This window comes from Cygnus atratus, chromosome 5, assembly GCF_013377495.2.
Source record: "Cygnus atratus isolate AKBS03 ecotype Queensland, Australia chromosome 5, CAtr_DNAZoo_HiC_assembly, whole genome shotgun sequence".
In the NCBI taxonomy this organism is placed as follows: domain Eukaryota; kingdom Metazoa; phylum Chordata; class Aves; order Anseriformes; family Anatidae; genus Cygnus; species Cygnus atratus.
In genome coordinates this window covers 50,060,697-50,078,757 of record NC_066366.1, presented here as the reverse complement: position 1 = coordinate 50,078,757, position 18,061 = coordinate 50,060,697, and positions in this window count along the sequence as shown.

The window sequence follows — 18,061 nt, the reverse complement described above, 5'->3', positions numbered from 1 at the left end:
GAATCCAGCCATCTGCTTACAAGGTAGGTATGACATTGCAGAAATAAAATACAGAAATAAATAAAATATGAATAAAAAAAATATAAATAAATACAGAAATAAAATTTATGTGGTCAAAAAATATTAAATAACCATTTAACAGAGAGTCAATGGTTAAAGACTTCTCGTTTCCTTGGTTTAACTTCATTTTCACTGCTTCTTAAAAGCCTCTTGAACAAAGAATTTCATTATAAAATGACCCAGGCTCATGTTTGTTTTTTCCTGACGGCAAAATATCAGTTAAAGCCCAAATGAGGGACAATCTGAGCAGAAATTATAGTGAGCCTCATGAGCACTCAGTGGTTGCCTGCCTGGGTGGTGAACTCCCACGGACACAGTAAAGCTCTGTTGTTTATTTTACAGAAGGGAAAATGAAACAGGCATAGAAGGGCCTTTGGAATGAATGCTATATAAACATGGATATAAAAAAAAATCATTGTAGTACAAATCTTTATCAGTTGTTATGCTTACATACACTTGAGGCCAGGAGAGGCCAGAAATCTATGCCATGACAAAACAAGTGCAGTCTGGTCTCTCACTTTTTGTACAATATTAAGAGGTCAATGCACTTCTCACTCTCCTTGGGAAAAAATAAAAAATTGCAAAGACATTTTCAAACAAATTTTCTGAGCCTTTTTGCCTCTAACTGTCTACTCTGCAGGGGAGAAGTGCTTCATCCCTAGTTTAGCCTGGAGCCAGATGGCACGTACAAGGTGGAGTTTTTCCTTCCCATGATATTTCTTTCCATGGGCAGAGAGGTCAAGGTTTGCAATTCCCCCACAGGCAATAATATCAACATCTTATGCAGCTGGTGGAAAAGAGCAGGGGAAATCGTTCTTTTGGCATTTTCCCCAGAGCTGTCATGTTGAAGGAGTCATCATACCCCAACTAAAATAAGACCATTTTCCCTTCCTCATTCTGGATCAGAACTTGCTAACTCCTACTCCACAATGGAAAGCAATAAATCCCTCTAATTATCTCCTTCAACACTATAAGTAATACTCATTATACTGTGTTTCTGTTGTTTTGGGGTTCTCTGTACAAAGGAGACTATTGAGAAGTAATTAGAGAAATTATCTCAAATAGGTTTGCAGATCAGTGGATAGGGAGTGTAAAATAAAGTATTTGTCTGGCAAAACAAATGGAGATGATCATCAAGAGTGAATCAGAAATGGGAGTTGACCTTTTGATGCTGAATGGGAGATGATAAAAGAGGTGGGTAGAGTTTCTGAAGAGCTTTGAAATAGAAGGGAAGGAAGAAAATTACCATTGCAATGATAATGAAGAAAAGCCAGTGAAATTTTTACAGGGCTAAATCCATGTGTCTGAGAGGGGCAAATCTGTATCCATGAAGTCCAGAGAAAAGGAATGTGTGCTCCCTGTGTATACATTCATTTTCACAAGAGCCTGGCTGTTGGCTCCACGTGATAGTCAGCTCAGGGCTGCCGCTGGGTTAACACAGACACCCAGCAGGTAGCAACCCAGCGAGCACATTGACACGATCATCAGACTTGTGAATTGCAAAGGCTGAAGAAGGGTAGACACAAATGTAAGCATGATTTTTGTCAAATTTTAGTACAGTTGCATTCACAGTTATTTGTGCATGTGGGCATGCAGTTTTCCTAGGCATTTACTGGCCTCACTGTTATTAACTCTATGTTCCTCTAACTGAGAGTCTCTGATACAAAGTTCTTTACAATAACCTGTGTTCTTCACGTGTACATACCACCATGGCCTGGTGGTATCTTTAGCAATATCCAGGGTACTAGTCTTTTTCATTTGGCAACCACTGTACTGCTTAAAGGCTTCCTACTTAGCCTTAAATGAAGGTCATCTTGTAATGACACCATGTTGCTAACTATGGTTTAAAGGTTTATTAATCCTAAAGCTGTATACTAGGAAAAGTTGTTCAAACACTCAGATAGGAAAGAAAGTAAAATAGACATGATTTGATATTTGTGATCTGCTTAGTGTCTGTCCTTATGTTTATTCAAAAAACCACATAAAATGTAGTTGGTTTCTACTTAGACTATAAATATGATTTTGATTCATCTTAAAATTTCTCTAGATTTTGAAATATAATTGCATGGAAGGCGAGTTATTTGACATTCTTTGACTGAAATTTCTCTCTCTAAGAAGCAGATACAGGAAATAGAACAAAAGTGATCTTTAGCTTCAAAGAAAGAGGTAGATATTCCAAGTATGAGATGCAATTTAGAAAAAGAAAAAAAAAAAATTGCATGTCACATTCAGCTAACACTTGTGAGAATTTCCAGGAGTTACAAAGAAACCAGCTTTACTCAGTATGTCTGATCTTGGAGCCATACTGCTGTTGGCTTTCCTCTGAAGACTGAATCAAGAAAAGCAGGGGAAGGAGGGTATTTGCTACTGCTTAACAGTCCCTGTCCAAGAGAATACTTGCAAAAATAGAAAAAACATTCATTCCTGGCATGAACCCTGGGAGATGGCAAGAAACAGTGGAGCCATTGAGACCCAAGAGTGCTTGGTAAGTGCTGGTTTTGCTATGTTGGCATTCATCAGGTATTACTCTGTGTCCAGAGGAGCAATGTTGTCACTGCTTGCTCTACAGCTACTGTAATAACTCTATTTGCTCTGTTTAATGTATAACAGTATGCTTACTGTTTAAGCCTGTTCAAACTATATAAGAACAGTGCAAAAAATCAGTAAAGGTCAGATGAACATGGCAAGGTCCTTCTGAAAGTGCTGCAGATACTGTTTTATTTTAGTAGCTAGGCACATTAAACTCGCATTAGCTATCTGCTTCATAGATTAACTCATTCAATAGATTAATTCATTCATGTACAGCTGATGAAGCTCACTATGGCAATGGCAATCTACCCTGCATAAAGAACCTCTTATTTTGACAGCTAAAGAGAGAGATGAGGTTTACGCTGTTGTGAAAGTGACATTTTGAATTAAACTTTTAAAGAAACAGCAATGGAGAAACCATGAATCACTGAGCATAGATTATAGAAACTTGTAGGATTTTTGGGAAGGATTGGTCTTCATTTGTAGATAGGTACAGTATCTACTATTTACAGAGATGACAGCACCCTGTACGTCAGCAGAGAGAAACTCTCAGAGCAGAGGCCCCCATGGTCAGGAATGAAGTTGGGGGGGAGGTCTCATAGCAGAAAACCTTCAGAGAGACTAAAAAAATAAAATAAAATAAAAAAGAATTTACAGCTTCGTATGAATGGCCAATAAGCAGCCAGGCCTACCTCTTGTGTTGGTGGGGTCGGAGAGCAGGGATGGAAGGATTGGTGCCCGTGTGGAGAATATACCTTTTCTGTGCAGGTGACTGAGGTGAAAGAGAATTAAGATGGAAAAATGAAAAATTCAGGGGAAAGATGTTTTGCCATCTCTGAGAACATATCTCCTTTTCCAGTGTAACCATCTGACACTGCAGGGGAAACTCAGAAAGGGGAGGAGAGAGTTTCACTCCTGGGATATCTTCCTAAGGTCTCTACTATAGCTAAAGACTCCTGCCACAGTCCGGATTTCACCCACTGCCTTTCTGGGTAAACATACAGGTCAGGTACACAATGTCACTCTTAGTACTTCCACTTTTTAAATTTTTATTCTGTTCAGCCAAATTAATATTGCTTGTGACCATGCCTCTCAGCTCCTTTCTTTCTCATGTCTAGCCCAGAAGTGTCCATCCTGAAGGCTGTTACTCTTCAGGATTAAAAGGTAAGCTGCTTAGCAATATCTACACTTTTCTGGAAGAATTTTCCATTTATCAGTGAGAGAAGTCTATCAATTTCTTCATGTGTCAGAATTTGGGATCACTAACTAAGAGGAACTGAAGGTATATGGCATATTTGACTGTCTGTATACTCGTGATATATACTGGACACTGCCAAGACAAAAGTCTCAAATGATTGTGTGATTTTGTATGTGGACATTTGTTTTAGCTGCTCAGTTACTTCCTTTTTTATTATTAATTGATCATCTATAAGTAGCTTTTCACCTTGTGTGACTGCACATACCACTTCTATTGCAGTAATAATTAATTACCTGGATTTAGACTGAGTGCTTCAGTCTGAGATGATATTTTTTTCCTAATGCAGCTCTTATGCCTGGGACCAGTGCAGTGGTGTGCTGGCTGATCAGACCATGCGTGCAAGATACAGGTAGCAAATATTAGGGAACAAAGAGAACATAAATAACAGAGAGAGCATGCACTGGCATCATGATGTACTGGAACAAACACATGGAAATTTCCACTGGAGTTCAAGGCAAAAAGGTTGACTTTGCAGTATTCTTAATTCTTGTAAGCAGTACTAGGATATCACACTTGGTAATTGGTCCTTACATCTTGAGCTTTTGACCGCTGGTAGAGCTGGGAAGAGCAAACAGCACCTACGGGGGAAGCCTGCTATGAGGGCTTTTAAAGAGATGCAGCCCTTAACCCCAGCCTGTGCAATGTGGCCACCCTGGGATGGCTGGAAGAGACTGCAAGAGTTATGAGTTCCTCAGGAAAATAAGCTTTTTGCATGGACAGAACCAGGAATGAAGACAAAATTAGGTCCTCTCAAGAAGACATTATAGTCCAGAAGGTTTTCTGGAGGAAATCCCGAGGCTTGGAGACCTAAAAAGGTAGAGAGAGATTTGGAGGGAACAGTTCATTTCCTTCTTCCAAATGCCTGCTATCAATCATTTGAGATAACAGTCATTTGAAAAGCAATGAAGGACATTCCTGGCCAGTGTCAATGAGCTGCCATTCTGAACAACTCACTAAAAGCAGCTTCTTTCAGTTCTGAAACCCTTGTAGTACACAACCCTTGATTTGAGAAGATTTTTTTCTGATTTCCTCTCAGTGGAAAAGATCCACCAGCCACTGCTGACCACCTCCCATCATCTACTTCCCTCCTGCTGCCCTGGCTGACATGTGCTTAGGGAATAAGGATGTGCAGCAGCCACTGAAGGTGTTCATCCTCTGTAACTCCATCCCTGCCCCTCGTAGTTTGCTTTATGTATAGGCAAAAATAGGAAATGGGATAGGATGGGTCAATAGCATCACTAATGGGCATCCATAGCGTGTCTCTTTGTTTTAATTGTGCTAAATGCCTGGCCACTTTTAATTTTCCTTGGCTGTGGAATTGTCAGGTGAGAAGGCAGCAGGGGCCTAACATGCTTTAACTACAGGGGCAAGCAGCACCACATGAACTACAATCCCACTGGTCCTCCCTTCTTGTTATCACTCACAGTTCTCCAGATAGCAGAAATACTCTCCAGGTAGCAGAAATACTACCAGCTGGTCATTTCCAGGGGGAAATTTAGATACCGATCTAAATCTATGTGAAATATCTTCACAATAACTCTGTTCTTTGCAATTTACTTTCTCCCTGTATAGAATAGTACTTCAAGCAGCAGCAAAGGAAGATGCAGCCTTACAGAACCGGGGCAGTTTTAGTCTCAGAAAGAAAGACACAGATCCTGCTTAATGGAGCTCCTTGGACACACACATTGCTGTCACCAGCCATGGTGTCACCAGCTCCATTATTCGTGTCAAGGTTAACTCATGTTAACCTCCCAGTTTTAGATTGAACGTAGCTCACTTGATTTGCTCTCATCAGGACATTGTGCCCTGAATCGGCAGAGCATGCACGGTGGCCGTACTTGCACAGTGCTTGCAGTGCGTGCCCACCATTCTTCTACCGAGCTCTGCCATCATGGACCACTAAAGATATGCAGCAAAGACCCTGTTTAATATGGTAACAAGTCAGCCAGCCCCAAATCAAGTGTTACAGGGATGGAGGCAAAACAACTCCAATGCATTTGTTTTGTCTGCATTAAAAGGACTTGGGATTCTTACCAACGTGTTATGTTTCAGGTCTAAGGACAAGATGCACCACTGAAAAAGGTTATAAGTGATGTACTTTAAACACCACAATTTCCACACTGCACTTCATCATCTCATGGGCAAGCTATTGTTTCTTGTTGGTTTTCTTCCATTTCTGTATTACTTACTGGAAATCCCCCCTTCTTCCTGTACTGGTTTTGCAAATGTGCATTCAATTTAACTGTATTGAGAAAACAGAGAAAATAACTGTATGTTTCACCTTGTTAGATCATCTTCTTCTGCTTACATTATCTGAGTCCAAAAGACACAGAGTCTCCTCTGACTGACTGAAGTGGCTGATTTCCACCCCAGGCCTGGGACCAGCTGCTCTCTCACACCCATCAATGTTGTTGTCCTCAAACACACCTGAAAAAAGTAGAAAATAAAAAACAACACAAAACAACTAAAATAAAATAAAATAAAATAAAATAAAACACAGAAATCAAACAGATTTCCTAAGAGCAATGCTATTAATAATATTTCATAGCAATTGATTACCGGAAGTTTCCATGTATTATTTCTGTCATCCATTCTTTGTTCTTCCACATGATTTCCAATCACTATAAGCAGGACTCAGCCACTGCTGCAGTACCTGCGTGTGGGATGGAGTCTTTCCCTCCAGAGGCAGGTTGGTGCCTGTTCCCAATCCTCCACGCCCTTCCCTAATCCTCATGGGTCTCATCCCCAGATCTGCCCCCGAGTGAATCAAACACTGCTCCAGAGCAGTGCTAACTACCAACTTCAAATTTGTCTTTCAAATAAAAAGCATTGTGAGAAAACCATTTTTCATTTTCTCAGTAAAAGAGCCAAAAGGTTCTCCAAGCGATCAGCATGTTTGTCTGACCCCAGCTGAAAAGCTGTACATTACTGAGTGGGAGAATTGTGCTATGAGAGTCTGACAAAATTTAGAAGAAGCTTTTAAAGTACTTTTCCAGTTCAAAAACTGACAAAATGAAATACTTTATTTTTTCATCTAAAAACTACTCTGGAATAAATTATTGGTAGATTCAACACAGGCTTTGGGAGCTTCTTTGAGGAACCTTGTCCTGGTTTCAGGTAGGACAGAGTTAATTTTCCTCCTAGTAGCTGGCAGGGTGCTATGTTTTGGATTAGGATGAGAAGAGCGCTGATAACATGCTGATGTTTCAACAAACCTGAACAAACTTGTAAGAAGGAGAATTTCTCCCTATCAGAAGCTCCTCTCTCTTCACCATGCAGCTGACCTCCCTCTAAGTGGAAGGTCCCTTGGCTTTTGTGGAAAAAGCAACACAGACAATATCTACGTTATTTCCTGATCCTCAGGAATGATTATCTGTCACTGATCTTGTTAATATTTCTGACAAAACCGGGGTGTACAACATTGTTTGCTATCCTGTAAAAGTAGCAAACAAACTGCAATCAATGAAAGCTAAAAGAGAAGCTAAATCAATGCTGAATTTACACAACTGACTGTTAGGTACTAGGGAATACAGAAGTTAATGTGGCATTGACAAATGTGTCTCAAGTGCCCCTGTGCAGATATTCTGAGTTACTATCTTTACATTTAACTGTGGAGGAACCTTGAAAAAAAGGCTGGATATTGCTTTTCTCAGGTATATAACTGCCTGTGGTTGGAAGGGAGATTGAGTTCTCAGACTTTTTTTTTTTTTTTGCAGCTTGCATCCATACAACTTAGAGTTACAACTTCGTGTCATGTTGGAAAGACAAAACCCATGGGCTGCACAGGTAGCTGATACTTTGGCAGAAGAATACACAGAACAGCAGAACTGGACTTGATAATCATGATGTGTGATCACCACAAAAAATACAGACCAGCCTGATGAAATACACTGCATCAATCAAACAACATTTTCTGAAACATTTTCTTCTCCTCTTCAGCATTTCTGCTGCCTTTGCAGTATTAGCATTGGTGAGAGATCTACCATGCTAAGCTTAACACCAAAAGACTTTGCCTTCAATTTGCCAGAGAGCTGAGGAAAAGGAGATTGGCAAAAGCTTGTGTTGCCTCATTAAGGTGCTAAAGCATTCAGAAAACATCCTCACAAAATTAAATAAATGAAATGTCATGTTCACAGAGAAGCGGCTGCAGCTGCTACAGACATGAGAGATGTTTAAGAAGCAGATGCTTTCTCTCATGACCTTTGGCACTTTACCACAATTAAGAAGCAGATCAGTAACTGAAAAGCAGGAAATGCAGGAGAAAATCACTAATGGAGCCAAAGGTTTTGATTCCGCAGACATCACAATAATTCTTGTCAACAGCATTTTTCTGAATTTGAGGAAGCACAAAGCAAGAACAGCAGGTGCAGACCTGCTAGGCCTTCCTCACCCATGTCACCCAGATCTCCCAGGCTCACACTGAGCACCTCTGGAGTGTCAGGGAGGTTCTGGGGACACCTTAAGGTGCTCCCCCCTGCCCAGCAGCATGTGATGTGAGCAAGGACTCCAGCCCAGGGACGCCCTGGAGGAAAGTTCCTTCTTCCTGGAGCTTGTGACCTCTCCTGACCCAGCATTTGGAGCCTTAAGAATAGAGCCAGAGAGATGCTGAGAGCCTCCCAAACCAGGAAATTTGGTGTGCTCCAGAGATACCAGTCTGACGCTTTTCACAAAGAAGGAACATGCAGTTTTCAGTGGCAACATAGTGAATACTAATGAGCATTTGTGAACAAGTGAGTGTAAACACGCTTTCTCTGAGAAGTGTGGGTCTTCTGAAGCATGTGTTTGTCAGAGACAGTGTGCAGTAACTAGATATCTTTGCCAATTTTGTTTTATCATTTGCAGCAAAGTCTTAAGGGTACTTCTAAATAGTTACAATTTGAAGACATTAAAGTGTGAATTCAACGGGTATATGGGTCTGAGCTCTACTGATGTTAGAAATACCAGAAAGCTACCTAGAACTTCTGGAAATTTTCTCCTCCCCAAAGTGTCAAATTTCTAATGCTACTTAAAGTCTTCACATTTGCCTAAAGGTGCTTGAAGCAGGAGTTTTTCCCAAGGAATGGCATCTGGAATTCTAACAGCTGTTCACCTATATAAAAGCAATTCAGTGCAAACAATACTATAAAAAAAAAAACTTGTAAAGATGGAATTATGTTATTTTTAAAATGTTGAAAAATTTGTTTAGAAGGTGTTGAAGAGTACTTTTCACTGTCATAGTCATACAACAAGACCCAGCAGGGGGGTTTCACTGGGACTTCCCAAAAGCATTCATAATGCACCATCACCGTGAAGATTTTAGGGCTTTATTGCATAGAACCATCATAATTATAACTGTATTGTTATATACTACATATTTAGCTGTATCTATTATTTAACATCTGCTACAAAAAAACTACAAATGTTCCTGTCAGTACTTATGGTGAGAAGAAAAAAATGTAGAATACATACAAAGATAATGATACATTACTATTTAAATATAAGATCATTATAAATTGTAGCTGCTGTATTCTTTTCAGAATGCCCCAATATTTCTGATAGTGTAGAAAACACGCCACAATGGAGAAGCCCCATTAGAAAAACAGCTTTCAAGCTTATATTATCCTACCAAATACAGCAACATAATCTCCAAACATAGACTACATGCTGATAAAAATACCAAAGTACAAGTGAAAAAGATTTAAGTTGAAAACTTCTCTCCAGCAATAAAACAGTATCTTTTTTATCATAATGTATATTTTCAGTGGCTATGGGTATAAGCTGGCAAAGACTTCACTTGAGAAAATCAAAACCAAACATTTTCTCTGGTATCAGCTGGCAGCATATTTTGGCCTCCATTTGACCAAGTGTAGTGCCTCCTGAGAGCTGAGGTACCCACACGAGCTCTTCCACCCCCTTGAACTGTGCTGCTGGGGCAGAGCAGCTTCCCTTGGCCTTTCCGAGGACAGGTTGTCTCTGAGCATCAGAATAAACCACAGTCAAGCTGAAACACAGATGGGAAGTAGGGACCCCCAGGAAAGCCTACACAGCTCAAGCTGAAATAAAACTTGCTTGGGTTGTGCAAAGCAAAACTTAGTTTCCTGTTCTGGGATAGATTGTGTCTTTTTTTCAGTACACACTGCTGAAAGAAAACATACATTCCTGATTCTTCTTTCAGTTTTCACTCTAGAGAAAAAAAATCTGAAAAGCTGACATTTTGTTCTCTTTGGAAATTAAACAAACATCTAAACACTGAAAAAATAAACTGCCTTCTGACTAACCCTGCAGTTGGTAAAAGCCAAGTGGAGAAAAGCTCTGCTGCACTCCCTGAGGAAGAGGATTTTTCTGTGAATCATGAAATATCTGCGTTATCTTCAGGAGGACAATGTGTTATGAACACTTTGTGAGAGGGTGATCAGCTGCTGGGCCCTCCTCTGAGGTTATCTTCCCAGGAAATGCCATCAGGTTTTTCTGTGCTGATAAAGCACAAATGAAGAGAGGGGATAGAAGATAACCTGCCTGAAAAAGTTCTGAGTTATGGGGAAAAAAAAATCACGATTAACTCTTCAGCTGCTCCTCTCCTGGTTGATATTTTAGATGGGCATAAAATACTGAATTATGCAATGCAGTTTATTCTTCCTTTGCCTGGAGGACTAAGCAATAATAACAATAATAAAACAAGCAAACAAACAAACAACTAAATAAAATGGTCAGAAATGTGGGATGCATTTAGGGCAGGATTAACATGCACCATTGACATCAGTGTTTTCTTGTGCTTGGTGTGGGTTACAGAGCACCAGGGTAGAAACTGACTCTCCTACGGGTGATGCTGGATAGGGCAGAGCCTTCCAGGATCTGCCAACACTGGAAGACACCTGGCCCTACAGGAAACTTCCCCAAAACATCTCTCAGGTAGACAGCCAGTCCTCAGCACCAAGTGGTTTACTGTCTGCCATTAAATAGGTCTGCATTAATGCTGTGCATACTAAAGAAAAGAGATGAAATAAGACTAAATTATTTGGAAAAAATAAAAATAAAAATCTGTGTTCCCCTTTGCTGAAACACAGACCCCCTCAGAGAGATATTCTTTTTTTATTTATCACTTATCTACTGGGAAAAGTCTTATGCACTGTGTGGAAATGCTATAGATGCTAATATTCAGTCATCAGTCACCGTTATTTATGTTTTCAATAAATGTTCACACTGAACTTTTTTCATACTAAATTTCACTGAAACTATTCCCTTCTTTCAGTGTGAACCTTTCTACTTTTCTCCCCATTCTCTCCCCCATGTCCTTGTGTACTTTTTTGTTGGTTTAACAGAATACCACAGCGTATTTTGAACTTGAAGCTGGGGGCAGAGGGCTAATAACCTCCATCAATAACAGTATTTCTAGAGCAGATGGGCGTTTATATAGTGTGTGTAAGCTGATACTCATTTAAGCATGCTATAAATATAGGAAAGTGAAACAATACGTGTGCCAAAATCTTCACTCAGTTACCCTAATTATACACACAAGTGCCAGACACTACCACCACTCTCCTTATTAATACAAACGGCAGTTTTTTGTGGTCATCAATAGAGATTTTGTGTAATACTTGCATACATGCATGCAAAGTATTGTGTAATATTTTTAAAAGTACAGTAACTTAAATGCTTTAATCTTTATTATAGGATACTTTTTCTGAGCAGTGGCAAATGTCTGTGTAGCCCAAGACTGTCCAATTTGCATGAGCAAAATGGACCTGCTCAGAAAAATGAATGGGACCCAAGCATTCATCAAAAGACCCCATATTTGTCTGGAATTACTGGGAGGTGATATTGTATCGTTCCAAGCATGTGTGCAATGCCTCAATGTACCTATGTGCCTGACATATTTTGGGAAGGGTCAAGACATACAAGACATTTCATTGTCCCAGACCAAAGAACATTTATCTTTTTTTTTCCTTTCCTTTCCTTTCCTTTCCTTTCCTTTCCTTTCCTTTCCTTTCCTTTCCTTTCCTTTCCTTTCCTTTCCTTTCCTTTCCTTTCCTTTCCTTTCCTTTCCTTTTCTTTTCTTCTTTTCTTTTCTTTTCTTTTCTTTTCTTTTCTTTTCTTTTCTTTTCTTTTCTTTTCTTTTCTCTTTTCTTTTCTTTTCTTTTCTTTTCTTTTCTTTTCTTTTCTTTTCTTTTCTTTTCTTTTCTTTTCTTTTCTCTTCTCTTCTCTTTTCTTCTCCCTGCTTCACTTCACTTCACTTCACTTCTCAAGAATAAGGTAATAACACATCTTTCCTAGCTCAGAACCTTCATATCCTCCAGAGACAACTGCACCCTCCTGCTCTGTTCAGGCCTTGGTGTGAGCACCAGAACAGGCTCCCACCCCAGCACCAAGCACAATTCAGTAAGGCAGTTCCTGCTCTGCTGTGCCCATGCATTGCACAGCAACATCCCCTGGGGCACTTGTGTTAGAGCAAGGACAGTTTGCCAGCCATGGAACAAGATTTACTTTATTTTGCCTTCTTTTTAAATAAAGACAAGAACTAGCAAGTATGCCTGTTATCTGGCTTTCAAGAATTTCCAGTGGTGTGTGGTCTTTCTGCAGTCTTTCCGCAACAGTACTGGGAGACATCTTCCTGTATGAAGAATGCAAAAACAGTCCTGTTTACTCAATGGAAGGCATTCATGGTTTGCCTGTTCAGGGGGACAATGCCTTTATGAACAGTTTGTATCTACAAGTACTCTCCATAAACCAGTTCCATCAGCTGGACCAGTTCCCCCCGGGTACAATTGACCATCCTCTGCCTCCCTCTGTCGATGGGCTGACCAGCAGCACCCTTGACCTGGGGAAGCAGTAAATCCTTTGGATAACTCCATACCTGGAAATGCATATTGTTTACCTCTGATGCATTGATTACAGTGGGTAAGTAAAGCATTTTGACATCAACAACAGGAGCTGTATTTCCACAGTGGTTAATCTGTTACTAATTAAAAGACTTCAGTTGGAGTGCTCGACACTGCCAGCATTGATTGTAATGAGTTCTACATAAACAGACACAACTTTATCTTTATCATTGTGTGTGATTCCTATTCAAGCAGTAATCTGGGAAAGTGGAGAGGAAACGTGTGTGTGTGTATGTGGGGGTCACCGTCACACACATCTCCCTCCATCTACAGCTTTCCCACCTCCCCACCCTGGGTATGGACACCTCATAGCCTCTCTGTAGCCTCTCTGAGCTTGCCAGGTCCCTCTAAGTCCCTGTGAAGGAGCAGAGGAAGCTTTATGCTTCTAAGTGAAACCAAGACAAAAGAAAAAAAAAAAGGCAATAAATTTTCAGAAAACTGGAAAAGGATAAAAAAACTTTTTCTTTAAAAAAAAAAAAAAAAGGAAAAGAAAGGAAAAAAAAAAAAAAAAAAAAGAAGAGTTAGGGAATTATAGGCCACTGAGTCCAACTCCAATTCTTGGAAAAATGTTGGAAATATTAGTAAAAATAAAAACCATGGCAAGCATCTAAAAAAAAAAAAGATGATAAATAACAAGAAAGAAAACCAAGATGACAAAACAAAAATGGTTTTGTCAAAAATGAACCACATCAGTCCAACCTAATCCCCTCCAATGGCAGAGTAACAAGCCTTGTCATTAGCAAATAGTTGAGCTAAAGTACAGCTTAGCTAAGCAATAGCTAGGTTATATTTAGGTTTAGTAAGGCGTTATTGTCTTCCATGACATACGCTTGTATAAGGTACAGAAATATGTGCTGTAAGATCAGTGTGAGATTGAAAACCATTTTCCAAGTTTCTAGTGATCCAGAGTTAAGGAGAAATCAGGCCTCTTCTGGGGAGGTTTGAGGGGGTGTCTGGGTTCTGGTGATTCAATATTTCCTTTATCTGCCCCCCATCTCTGGCCAAATAGCACAGCACAACCACTGTAGTCCTGGCATTTCCTAACTGCAGGAGTTTACAGCAAATGTGTCCCACCAAGGAGCCTGGTGTGTGACAGCCCATCCAAGAGACCCAGATTTGACCACCTGCAGTAGCCTGTACTGCCTTTTTCGGGGTATATAATACATGATAATCACTACAGATGGTGGATGGGACAAAAATTGAAATTCTCAGGAAAGAGAAGACACTGCAAACACTGGAGAGATCAGCCTAACACGCAGATCATGGTAAACTTCTAAGGTTTAAAAACAAGCCAAAGAATAAGCTAGTCTTCGTTCTGCTGGGACAGGTATTTCTATAAGTGGCCAGACGCCAATTTCCTAGCCTTTTGAGAGAGACCTAAAGACACCTTGGCAGATGTGACATGCTTTTGAAAGAGGAGTTTTAAAGAACAAGGTGTTTCTATAGGGCATGTGCAGACCCTGGTTTTAAATCTCTTACAGACCATTGTTCTCACAGCATAGGGCAAGAGGTCTGCAGAAATTTTAAATGTGCAAAAACCTATGGCTTTCCTTTGTCCAAATAACCAACTGTGATCAAAATGAAGATAGAACACTGAGTGTGTTCAGACTACATCATTTTAGAGTGTAGAAGCAACAGTTTCCCTGAGTCTTTCTCTTCCCTACAGTTCTCAAGAGCAAATAACTGCAAACAGACACTGAGAAACAAAATTTGCTCAGATAAAAGTGTAAAACTGTCAACATTTGTTCTCAGACCCACTCACATATATTGTTTATTCATGGCACAAGAAAGCAGAACACAGACAATAAAAAAATGTAAATGTACAAAACAAATTAAAATACATTTGAACATTTTCCAGACTCTGTTCTTTTCTGCAAAAAAAATCAGAGATCAGTAATCAGAGACAGCTCTTCCCACCACAACCACACAACTTCTTCTTTGGAGAAGCTTTGTCTGTCCCTAGCCTAGATTGTAAAGAGTCAGACCTGTTGAGCCACCCGCAGTCATGTTTCTTGCACAGCTCTAAGGAAGCAAATGGAGTTAAATAAGGAATTTTTCCAACTGCTTGAAGGTCCCACTGAGGACACATCTGAAAAATTGCCATCTTAATGGACATATGCGAAGGAAAATGGCAGTACCAAGTGTTTCTTTGACAGCAACTGACTTCTGATCTTGAAATAATCCATTCAAGTTTGCTTTTTCCAAGGCTCACAATTTTCTCTCCTCCCCTATGACCTAAGCTTTTAAAAAGCATATCATCAGTAGATCTTAATTGCAGTCAGGTCCAGAGAAACCAAGGCAGCTGCATGGATCCCTTCTGAGATCACAATTTTTGCTGTGAACTTCCAAAGTCTCTGAGGAAAAAAGCCCTGCCTGAGCCCAGCAACATCACGGAGGAACATGTGTCGCCCGCCGTGGCTGTGGCATGTGGGGAGTGGGGCAGATGGCCTACCAGATTTGTTTGTTCCCACTGTGAATGCTGTGTGCAGTGCCCTGGCAGAGGCTGTGCCTGGGAGCTGTCTGCTTGCCTTGTGCTGGCTCTGCCAGGGCATGCTGGAGGATGAGGGAGATAACACCTTCCTGACTGTTTCAGGGAAAAGCCTCTGGGGTCATGTGGTGAGAAGCAGAGACATCTTTCTGCAGGGTAAGGTGCAAACAGGGATTCCTGAGAGCTGGTTTTCAGTCTTTTTGATTAGCAACCAAGGATAATGTAGGTTTGAAGGCACCTTTGGAGGTCATCCAATCCCATCACCTGCTCACAGCAGCGCCAGTTTCGAAATCCGATGAGGTTGCTCAGAGCCATGTCCAGACAGGTTTTGGACATCTCCAAGGACACTAATTTCACAGGCTCACAGAGCAACCTGTCCTCATGTACGACCACCTTCCCTGTGAACATTGTTTTACTTATGTCTAATTTGCATTTCCCTTGCTGCAACTTGCATCCCCTGCCACACACACCAGCAATGTGCACCCCTGGCTCCATCTTCTCTCTAACTTCACCTGTCACATAGGGTAGGACAACAGGTACAGCATCCCCCATCACCATCTCTTCTCCAGGATGAAAAAGCCTTGGGCTCCCAGCCCCTCCCACCTTGTGCTGGGCTCCAGCCTCCTGACCACCCTGGTAATCTTCCACTGGTCTCACTCTGCTCCAGTACATCCACATCTCGCTTGCACAAGGGAGGCCAAAACAGGAGACAGCACTCCTGACACAGACAGAGGGAAATCATCACTTCACTCAACCTGTTGGCTGTGCTTCTGCTAGCACGGCCCTGTACGTGGCAAGCCAAATTAAATCTGAGTACAGACTCCTCCTAAAAGTAACAGTCAAGCTCCTGGCCTCCTCTAAGATATATTTTCTCCTTTCATTGTGTCAGTATTAGCAGCTGTGAGCACACGGAAAGCTGGACCAATTAATCAGTGGAAAAGAGGTCTTTTTTTCCTGGGAGGAGGGAGGGCACCAAAAGTGCTGTAACTGGCACAGGAGAGACAGTGGGAATGCTGGAGGATGAAACACCTCTGGCAGCAGCAGCCTGCACTTACATGAGGTTAAAGCAATTGCAAATCCATAGCCTGAGAGGAGGACAAAGCAGACTGATGAAAATTAAGAGTCTCCTAGGGACCCAGAGGGGCTTCACTGCATAACAGAAAGAAACTGACCCTAGAGAGGAAGGAAGGGTAGACACTCACTGTGCTGACGTGTGGGAAAGGCAGAGCTATGTGTGTGTTCCTTTATTGGGGCTGGAAATAATATCAGTGGGCCACAGCGCCCTGGAGTGAGCAGGGACCTCCTGCATGGGGCTGGCAGGAGGTAAGTCAAGAGTACAGCATGCAACAGAGGAAAGTGCAACTTAAAGGCGAAGATCTGCCAGGTCTTTGCTTGGAAAGACCCTTGATACAGCTGTACCTTCTGTGTATTGGTGCTGCAGGTAACTTCTTGCAGGAGGTTGCTACTGAGCTTTTTGTATAACCGAGAGTGCCTTTCCCCTTGAAACACAGTGAGAGACAGCTCTGCAAATTAAATGTAGCCTGCCAGCAGAGAGAGGGATACCACCTTCACCAGCTCCATGCTGAAATTTAATCTCAGCAGTGTGGTAGGAGGGACTCGTGTGCTCTTTATACTCCAGAGGGCATCACCAGAACAACAACCAATTGTGGTTTGAAATGGCTTTCAGGGTAATTAGTTAAATATTTAAAAAAGATTAAAGTGTTTCTCTGCCAGAGAAGCAAACATACAGTTTTTCTAATTTAAATAATTAATTTATTTTGGACTACAGCCAGCCTGTTTCCAAGGGAATGCATGCTGGATGGCTTTTGTTAACGTTGCCAATTTACTGAAGATGAAATAGTGTTATTAAGATCTTGCAATAATAATATTAAAACAACAACAAAACAAAACAAAAAAAAAGGAAAACAAAACAACAAAAAAACACCTTGGGGTTCAAAGTAATAAGATGCCTAATGTAGAGTACTGATAGTTTGATCCAGAGCAAATGGAAGAATTCCTAACAGCACTTTCATTAAAGAGTTGTCTTTCAAAATATCAGAGAAGTGGTCCATTGACTGGAAAAAAATAAAATTAAAAATTAAAAAAGTGAAAATGCAAGTTCATATGCAACATATTTTGTTATCAAATATTGAAACAGGGTCTCGGCATATTTCAGGATTATTTACATGATTGGATGAAACTCCTGTACACACGAGGGAAAACAAATCAGCTATCACATTGCAGATAACATTGGAGATTGGTATGGATTAGGTTTTATTCATTTTCCATCTTGCACACTCATACGAATGTCAGCAGGTAGAGGACACATTCCACCGCAAGACTAACCTGTTCTTAAATGAAGTCATATTAAGTCAGTTGTTTTTTTCTTCACATTTCTCAGTACCTTTACTCATAGCTGCACTTCTTTGTCTTGAATTTTGTTCTCATTTGTCTCTTGGTGCATGTTATTATTCACCTTTAGTCTGTATGTGCTCTAGGTAAACCTCTGTATCTTTAGAGGCTGTTTTCATAAGTTATTTTAAAAAGCCTTCAAGTGCCCAGCTGCTTTTTTCCAGCTGGTAAACAACTCAAACAAATATTCTAGCAGCCTGGATCCAAACTCCTACTGAACTGCTCTGCTTAACTTTGCATGGGTGAGAGGAATAGAGGCGAAGGAGAGAAGAGTGGAAAGAAAGAATTTGTAGCAGCTCCCACAGCCATGCAAAATGTAGAGCCTTGTTTCAACACATCACCTGCAAAGAAAAACCCCAATCTCCCCAGAAGATTCAGTGATGCTTCCTTTAAGCAGCAATTACTGCTGCAACCCCCGGCCTCCCAAGGGGATGCTCCTACGGGCTGGCAGCTGACCGC